This window comes from Hemiscyllium ocellatum, chromosome 44 (assembly GCF_020745735.1).
Source record: "Hemiscyllium ocellatum isolate sHemOce1 chromosome 44, sHemOce1.pat.X.cur, whole genome shotgun sequence".
NCBI classification, from domain to species: domain Eukaryota; kingdom Metazoa; phylum Chordata; class Chondrichthyes; order Orectolobiformes; family Hemiscylliidae; genus Hemiscyllium; species Hemiscyllium ocellatum.
In genome coordinates, this window is record NC_083444.1 from 24,422,265 (window position 1) to 24,432,289 (window position 10,025).

Genomic DNA, 10,025 nt, shown 5'->3' on the forward strand with positions numbered 1-10,025 from the left:
CGGCCTCCCAGCGCTTTTATACCGAGACAGAGCGGAGTCTCCGCCTCCCGGAGATTTCACACTGAAACCGAGAGCAGCTCATTGTCACAGCACCCTCACAGTCAGCCTGTATCACCCAGATACCCCCCTCTCACAGACAGCCTGTATCACCCAGATACCCCCCTCACAGACAGCCTGTATCACCCAGATACCCCCCTCACAGTCAGCCTGTATCACCCAGATACCCCCCTCTCACAGACAGCCTGTATCACCCAGATACCCCCTCACAGTCAGCCTGTATCACGCAGATACCCCCCTCACAGTCAGGCTGTCTCACCCAGATACCCCTCTCACAGTCAGCCTGTATCACCCAGATACCCCCTCTCACAGTCAGCCTGTATCACCCAGATACCCCCCTCACAGTCAGCCTGTATCACCCAGATACCCCCTCTCAGTCAGCCTGTATCACCCAGATACCCCCCTCACAGACAGCCTGTATCACCCAGATACCCCCCTCACAGACAGCCTGTATCACCCAGATACCCCCCTCACAGTCAGCCTGTATCACCCAGATACCCCCCTCACAGACAGCCTGTATCACCCAGATACCCCCCTCACAGACAGCCTGTATCACCCAGATACCCCCCTCACAGACAGCCTGTATCACCCAGATACCCCCCTCACAGTCAGCCTGTATCACCCAGATACCCCCCTCACAGTCAGCCTGTATCACCCAGATACCCCCCTCACAGTCAGCCTGTATCACCCAGATACCCCCCTCACAGTCAGCCTGTATCACCCAGATACCCCCTCTCAGTCAGCCTGTATCACCCAGATACCCCCCTCACAGTCAGCCTGTATCACCCAGATACCACCCTCACAGTCAGCCTGTATCACCCAGATACCCCCTCTCACAGTCAGCCTGTATCACCCAGATACCCCCCTCACAGTCAGCCTGTCTCACGCAGATACCCCCCTCTCACAGTCAGCCTGTATCACCCAGATACCCCCCTCACAGTCAGCCTGTATCACCCAGATACCCCCCTCTCACAGTCAGCCTGTATCACCCAGATACCCCCCTCTCACAGACAGCCTGTATCACCCAGATACCCCCCTCTCACAGTCAACCTGTATCACCCAGATACCCCTCACAGTCAGCCTGTATCACCCAGATACCCCCTCTCACAGACAGCCTGTATCACCCAGATATCCCCCTCTCACAGTCAGCCTGTATCACCCAGATACCCCCCTCACAGTCAGCCTGTATCACCCAGATACCCCCCTCTCACAGACAGCCTGTATCACCCAGATATCCCCCTCTCACAGTCAGCCTGTATCACACAGATACCCCCCTCACAGACAGCCTGTATCACCCAGATACCCCCACACAGACAGCCTGTATCACCCAGATACCCCCTCACAGTCAGCCTGTATCACCCAGATACCCCCCTCACAGTCAGCCTGTATCACCCAGATACCCCCCTCACAGTCAGCCGGTATCACTCAGATACCGCCCTCACAGTCAGCCTGTATCACCCAGATACCCCTCTCAGTCAGCCTGTATCACCCAGATACCCCCTCACAGTCAGCCTGTATCACCCAGATACCCCTCTCTCACAGTCAGCCTGTATCACCCAGATACCCCTCTCACAGTCAGCCTGTATCACCCAGATTATCCTCTCAGTCAGCCTGTATCACCCAGATACCCCTCTCAGTCAGCCTGTATCACCCAGATACCCCCTCACAGTCAGCCTGTCTCACCCAGATACCCCCCTCTCACAGTCAGCCTGTATCACCCAGTTACCCCTCTCAGTCAGCCTGTATCACCCAGATACCGCCCTCTCACAGTCAGCCTGTATCACCCAGATACCCCCCTCTCAGTCAGCCTGTATCACCCAGATACCCCTCTCACAGTCAGCCTGTCTCACCCAGATACCCCCCTCACAGTCAGCCTGTATCACCCAGATACCCCCCTCTCAGTCAGCCTGTATCACCCAGATACCCCTCTCACAGTCAGCCTGTATCACCCAGATACCCCCTCTCACAGTCAGCCTGTATCACCCAGATACCCCCCTCTCAGTCAGCCTGTCTCACCCAGATACCCCCTCTCACAGTCAGCCTGTATCACCCAGATACCCCTCTCACAGTCCGCCTGTATCACCCAGATACCCCCTCTCACAGTCAGCCTGTATCACCCAGTTACCCCCCTCTCAGTCAGCCTGTATCACCCAGATACCCCTCTCACAGTCAGCCTGTCTCACCCAGATACCCCCCTCACAGTCAGCCTGTCTCACCCAGATACCCCCTCACAGTCAGCCTGTATCACCCAGATACCCCCTCACAGTCAGCCTGTATCACCCAGATACCCCTCTCTCACAGTCAGTCTGTATCACCCAGATACCCCTCTCTCACAGTCAGCCTGTATCACCCAGATACCCCCCTCACAGTCAGCCTGTATCACCCATATACCCCCTCTCAGTCAGCCTGTATCACCCAGATACCCCCCTCTCACAGTCAGCCTGTCTCACCCAGATACCCCTCTCACAGTCAGCCTGTATCATCCAGATACCCCTCTCACAGTCAGCCTGTCTCACCCAGATACCCCTCTCACAGTCAGCCTGTCTCACCCAGATACCCCCTCACAGTCAGCCTGTATCACACAGATACCCCCCTCTCACAGTCAACCTGTATCACTCAGACACCCCTCTCTCACAGTCAGCCTGTATCACCCAGATACCCCCCTCACAGTCAGCCTGTATCACCCAGATACCCCCTCTCAGTCAGCCTGTATCACCCAGATACCCCCCTCTCACAGTCAGCCTGTATCACCCAGATACCCCCCTCTCAGTCAGCCTGTATCACCCAGATACCCCCCTCACAGTCAGCCTGTATCACCCAGATACCCCCCTCAGTCAGCCTGTCTCACCCAGATACCCCCCTCACAGTCAGCCTGTCTCACCCAGATACCCCCTCATAGTCAGCCTGTCTCACCCAGATACCCCTCTCACAGTCAGCCTGTATCACCCAGATACCCCTCTCACAGTCAGCCTGTCTCACCCAGATACCCCTCTCTCACAGTCAGCCTGTATCACCCAGATACACCCCTCACAGTCAGCCTGTATCACCCAGATACCCCCTCTCAGTCAGCCTGTCTCACCCAGATACCCCCTCACAGACCTACTGTCTCACCCAGATACCCCCCTCACAGTCAGCCTGTCTCACCCAGATACCCCCACACAGTCAGCCTTTATCACCCAGATACCCGCCTCACAGTCAGCCTGTCTCACCCAGATACCCCCTCACAGTCAGCCTGTATCACCCAGATACCCCCTCACAGATAACCCCTCACAGACAGACTGTCTCATCCAGATACCCCCCTCACAGTCAGCCTGTATCACCCAGATACCCCCTCTCAGTCAGCCTGTATCACCCAGATATCCCCCTCACAGTCAGCCTGTCTCACCCAGATACCCCCTCACAGACAGACTGTCTCACCCAGATACCCCCCTCACAGTCAGCCTGTATCACCCAGATAACCCCCTCACAGACAGACTGTCTCACCCAGATAACCCCCCTCACAGATACCTCTCACAGACAGACTGTCTCACCCAGATACACCCCTCACAGTCAGCCTGTCTCACCCAGATACCCACTCACAGACAGCCTGTATCACCCAGTTACCCCCTCACTGATACCCCCTCACAGATAACCCCTCACAGTCAGCCTGTCTCACCAAGATACCCCCTCACAGTCAGCCTGTATCACCCAGATACCCCCTCACAGATAAGCCCTCACAAACACATCCCTCACAGTCAGCCTGTCTCACCAAGATACCCCCTCACAGATACCCCCCGCAGGGATACCCCCCTCACAGTCAGCCTGTATCACCCAGATATCCCCCTCACAGTCAGCCTGTATTACCCAGATACCACCCTCACAGTCAGCCTGTATCACCCAGATACCCCCTCACAGATACCCCCTCACAGTCAGCCTGTATCACCCAGATACCCCCTCACAGATACCCCCTCACAGTCAGCCTGTACCACCCAGATACGCCCCCTCACAGATACCCCCTCACAGTCAGCCTGTCTCACCAAGATACCCCCTCACAGTCAGCCTGTATCACCCAGATACCCCCTCACAGATAACCCCTCACAAACACATCCCTCACAGTCAGCCTGTCTCACCAAGATACCCCCTCACAGATACCCCCCGCAGGGATACCCCCCTCACAGTCAGCCTGTATCACCCAGATATCCCCCTCACAGTCAGCCTGTATTACCCAGATACCACCCTCACAGTCAGCCTGTATCACCCAGATACCCCCTCACAGATACCCCCTCACAGTCAGCCTGTATCACCCAGATACCCCCTCACAGATACCCCCTCACAGTCAGCCTGTACCACCCAGATACGCCCCCTCACAGATACCCCCCTCACAGTCAGCCTGTATCACCCAGATACCACCCTCACAATCAGCCTGTATCACCCAGATACCCATTCACAGATACTCCCTCACAGTCAGCCTGTATCACGTAGATATCCCACTCACAGTCAGCCCTGTATTACCCAGATACCACCCTCACAGTCAGCCTGTATCACCCAGATACCCCCTCACAGATACCCCCCTCACAGTCAGCCTGTATCACTCAGATATCCCCCTCACAGATACCCCTCACAGTCAGCCTCTATCACTCAGATACACCCCTCACAGTCAGCCTGTATCACCCAGATACCACCCTCACTTTCAGCCTGTTTCACCCAGATACCCCCTCACAGATATTCCCCTCACTGGCAGCCTGTATCACCCAAATACCCCCTCATGCATACCCCCTCACAGTCAGCCTGTATCATCCAGATACCACCCTCACAGTCAGTCTGTATCACCCAGATATCCCCCTCACAGATACCCCCTCACAGTCAGCCTGTATCACTCAGATACCCACCTCACAGTTAACCTGTATCACCCAGATACCCCCCTCACAGTTATCCCCTCACAGTCAGCCTGTATCACCCAGGTACCACCCTCACATTCAGTCTGTATCACCCAGATATCCCCCTCACAGATACCCCTCACAGTCAGCCTGTATCACCCAGATACCCCCCTCACAGATACCCCCCTCAGGTCAGCCTGTATCAACCAGATACCCACTTCACAGATACCCCCCTCACAGTCAGCCTGTATCACCCCGATACCCCCTCACAGTCAGCCTGTATCACCCAGATACCCCCCCTCACAGATATCCCCCTCACTGGCAGCCTGTATCACCCAGATATCCCCCTCACAGGTACCCCTCACAGTCAGCCTGTATCACTCAGATACCCACCTCGCAGTCAGCCTGTATCACCCAGATACCCCCCTCACAGATATCCCCTCACAGTCAGCCTGTATCCCCCAGATACCCCCCTCACAGTCACCCTGTATCACCCAGATACCCCCTTACAAATGCCACCCTCACAGTCAGCCTGTATCACCCAGATACCCCCCTCACAGTCAGCCTGTATCACCCAGATACCCCCATAGTCAGCCTGTATCACCCAGATACCCCCCTCACAGATACCACTCTCACAGTCAGCCTGTGTCACCCTAATACCCCCCTCACAGACACCCTCCTCACAGTCAGCCTATATTACCCAGATACCCCCTCACAGATACCCCCTCACAGTCAGCCTGTATCACCCAGATACCCCCTCACAGATACCACCCTCACAGTCAGCCTGTGTCACCCAGATACCCCACTCACAGATACCCCACTCACAGTCAGCCTGTATCACCCAGATACCCCCCTCACAGTCAGCCTGTATCACCCAGATACCCCCCTCACAGATACCCTCCTCAAAGTCAGCCTGTATCACCCAGGTACCCCCCTCACAGTCAGCCTGTCTCACCCAGATACCCCCATCACTGTGAGCCTGTATAACCCAGATACCCCTCTCACTGTCAGTCTGTATAACCCAGATACCCCCCTCACAGATACCTCTTACACATTTGCCCCCTCACCGATATCTCTCACTGGTACCCCAACACCAGTTAGATATGCACCAGACAGATCTGCCTTCTCAGTTGCCTTCTGGAATTATTAGATTAGATTAGATTCCCTATCGTGTGGAAACAGGCCCTTCAGCCCAACCTGTCCACACCGACCCTCCGAAGAGTAACCCACGCAGTCCCATTTCCCTCTGACTAATGCACCTAACACTCTGGGCAATTTAGCATGGCCAATTCACCCTGATACATATCCTCTCCTAGACAGATATGCCGTACACAAGGTCCCAATACCTCCCTGTGCTATCCCTCACTGTACCTCCCAGACTGCCCTTCTGTTAAACCTCTCTCCTCACCATAACCCCCACTCCATAAACCTCCCCCTGAACTGCCCTCCCTCGATACCCTCCACCCCGCTCATCTCCCTTCCATCAGCTCCTCCCACCAGAAACCCTCCACTCCCTCGGTGCCCTTCGAACTGCCCACTAAGGGCTGGCCTATCTGCCCTGCACCACTCCACCTGCCCCTGTATCCCTCCTTACCTCTGCAAGGATGTGAAAACATTGACAGGCTACTGATCTCCGCGGCTCTGCCATCCAGAACCCTGGGCTCATGTGCTGGGCACATTGGGGCATAGACTCACAGAGATGTACAGCATGGAAACAGACCCTTCAGCCCACCTCGTCCATGCCGACGAGATATCCCAACCCAATCTATTCCCATTTGCCCCAGCTCCCTCTAAACCCTTCCTATTCACATACCCACCCAGATGCCTGTCCCTGGCAGCTGAGGAAGTTTGAATTGGGTAAAAGTCTGGAAACAAAACATCAGTCCAGGGGGGACCATTGTCGATTGTCATTTTAAAAATATCCACCTCAGTGAGGAAATCGACGGTCCTTAACCAGTTAGACCTATTGGTAACCCACAGCAATGTGGCTGAGTCCGAACTGCCCTCTGAACAGTTAGGAAGGGATAATAAACATTGGCCTAACCAGCAATGAGCATATCCCACCAACACACCAATAAAATATTTCCATCAGCCCCGACACTGCCTCCTTATCGCGGGAACTTGCTGATGCCAAGTAAACTCAGAGGGTCAGTGCTGAGGGAGTGCCGCACTGTCAGAGGGTCAGTGCTGAGGGAGTGCTGCACTGTCAGAGGGTCAGTGATGAGGGAGTGCTGCACTGTCAGAGGGTCAGTGCTGAGGGAGTGCCGCCCTGTCAGAGGGTCAGTGCTGAGGGAGTGCCGCACTGTCAGAGGGTCAGTACTGAGGGAGTGCCGCACTGTCAGAGGGTCAGTGCTGAGGGAGTGCCGCACTATCAGAGGGTCAGTGCTGAGGGAGTGCTACACTGTCAGAGGGTCAGTGCTGAGGGAGTGCTGCACTGTCAGAGGGTCAGTACTGAGGGAGTGCCGCACTGTCAGAGGGTCGATGCTGAGGGAGTGCAGCACTGTCAGAGGGTCAATGCTGAGGGAGTGCCACACTGTCAGAGGGTCAGTGCTGAGGGAGTGCCACATTGTCAGAGGGTCATGCTGAGGGAGTGCCGCACTGTCAGAGGGTCAGTGCTGAGGGAGTGCCGCACTGTCAGAGGGTCAGTACTGAAGGAGTGCCGCACTGTCAGAGGGTCAGTACTGAGGGAGCGCCGCACTGTCAGAGGGTCGATGCTGAGGGAGTGCAGCACTGTCAGAGGGTCAGTGCTGAGGGAGTGCCGCACTGTCAGAGGGTCAGTGCTGAGGGAGTGCCGCACTATCAGAGGGTCAGTGCTGAGGGAGTGCCACACTGTCAGAAGGTCAGTGCTGAGGGAGTGCCGCACTGTCAGAGGGTCAGTGCTGAGGGAGTGCCGCACTGTCAGAGGGTCAGTGCTGAGGGAGTGCCGCACTGTCAGAGGGCCAGTGCTGAGGGAGTGCTGCACTATCAGAGGGTCAGTGCTGAGGGAGTGCCGCACTGTCAGAGGGTCAGTGCTGAGGGAGTGCCGCACTGTCAAAGGGTCAGGACTGAGGGAGTGCCGCACTGTCAGAGGGCCAGTGCTGAGGGAGAGCTGCACTATCAGAGGGTCAGTGCTGAGGGAGTGCCGCACTGTCAGAGGGTCAGTGATGAGGGACTGCCGCACTGTTGGAGTGTCAGTACTGAAGGAGTGCCGCACTGTCAGAGGGTCAGTGCTGAGGGAGTGCTGCACTGTCAGAGGGTCAGTACTGAGGGAGTGCCACACTGTCAGAGGGTCAGTACTGAGGGAGTGGTGCACTGTCAGAAGGTCAGTACTGAGGAGGTGCTGCACTGTCAGAGGGCCAGTGCTGAGGGAGTGCTGCACTGTCAGAGGGTCAGTGCTGAGGAAGTGCTAGACTGTCAGAGAGTCAGTGCTGAGGGAGTGCTGCACTGTCAGAGGGTCAGTGATGAGGGACTGCCACACTGTCAGAGGGTCTGTACTAAGGGAGTGCCGCACTGTCAGAGGGTCAGTGCTGAGGGAGTGCTGCATTGTCAGAGAGTCAGTGCTGAGGGAGTGCTACACTGTCAGAGGGTCAGTGCTGAGGGAGTGCTGCACTGTCAGAGGGTCAGTACTGAGGGAGTGCTACACTGTCAGAGGGTCAGTGCTGAGGGAGTGCTGCACTGTCAGAGGGTCAGTACTGAGGGAGTGCCGCACTGTCAGAGGGTCGATGCTGAGGGAGTGCAGCACTGTCAGAGGGTCAATGCTGAGGGAGTGCCACACTGTCAGAGGGTCAGTGCTGAGGGAGTGCCACATTGTCAGAGGGTCATGCTGAGGGAGTGCCGCACTGTCAGAGGGTCAGTGCTGAGGGAGTGCTGCACTGTCAGAGGGTCAGTACTGAGGGAGCGCCGCACTGTCAGAGGGTCGATGCTGAGGGAGTGCAGCACTGTCAGAGGGTCAGTGCTGAGGGAGTGCTACACTGTCAGAGGGTCAGTGCTGAGGGAGTGCCGCACTATCAGAGGGTCAGTGCTGAGGGAGTGCTGCACTGTCAGAAGGTCAGTGCTGTGGGAGTGCCGCACTGTCAGAGGGTCAGTGCTGAGGGAGTGCCACACTGTCGGAGGGTCAATGCTGAGGGAGTGCCGCACTGTCAGAGGGTCAGTGCTGAGGGAGTGCCGCGATGTCAGAGGGTCAGTGCTGAGGGAGTGCCGCGATGTCAGAGGGTCAGTGCTGAGGGAGTGCCACGATGTCAGAGGGTCAGTGCTGAGGGAGTGCCGCACTGTCAGAGGGCCAGTGCTGAGGGAGTGCTGCACTATCAGAGGGTCAGTGCTGAGGGAGTGCCGCACTGTCAGAGGGTCAGTGCTGAGGGAGTGCTGCACAGTCGGAGGGTCAGTGCTGAGGGAGTGCCGCACTGTCAGAGGGTCAGTACTGAGGGAGTGCCGCACTGTCAGAGGGCCAGTGCTGAGGGAGTGCTGCACTATCAGAGGGTCAGTGCTGAGGGAGTGCCGCACTGTCAGAGGGTCAGTGATGAGGGACTGCCGCACTGTTGGAGTGTCAGTACTGAAGGAGTGCTGCACTGTCAGAGGGTCAGTACTGAGGGAGTGGTGCACTGTCAGAAGGTCAGTACTGAGGGGGTGCTGCACTGTCAGAGGGTCAGTGCTGAGGGAGTGCTAGACTGTCAGAGAGTCAGTGCTGAGGGAGTGCTGCACTGTCAGAGGGTCAGTGATGAGGGACTGCCACACTGTCAGAGGGTCAGTACTGAGGGAGTGCCGCACTGTCAGAGGGTCAGTGCTGAGGGAGTGCTGCATTGTCAGAGAGTCAGTGCTGAGGGAGTGCTACACTGTCAGAGGGTCAGTGCTGAGGGAGTGCTGCACTGTCAGAGGGTCAGTGCTGAGGGAGTGCCGCATTGTCGGAAAGTCAGTGCTGAGGGAGTGCTACACTGTCAGAGGGTCAGTGCTGAGGGAGTGCCGCATTGTCAGAGAGTCAGTGCTGAGGGAGTGCTGCGCTGTCGGAGGGTCAGTGCTGAGGGAGTGCTGCGCTGTCGGAGGGTCAGCGCTGAGGGAGTGCCGCACTGTCGGAGGGTCGGTGCTGAGGGAGTTCTGATGGATGGGCCCGAGATGCTCTGTAAATCCCAGCTGGATGCA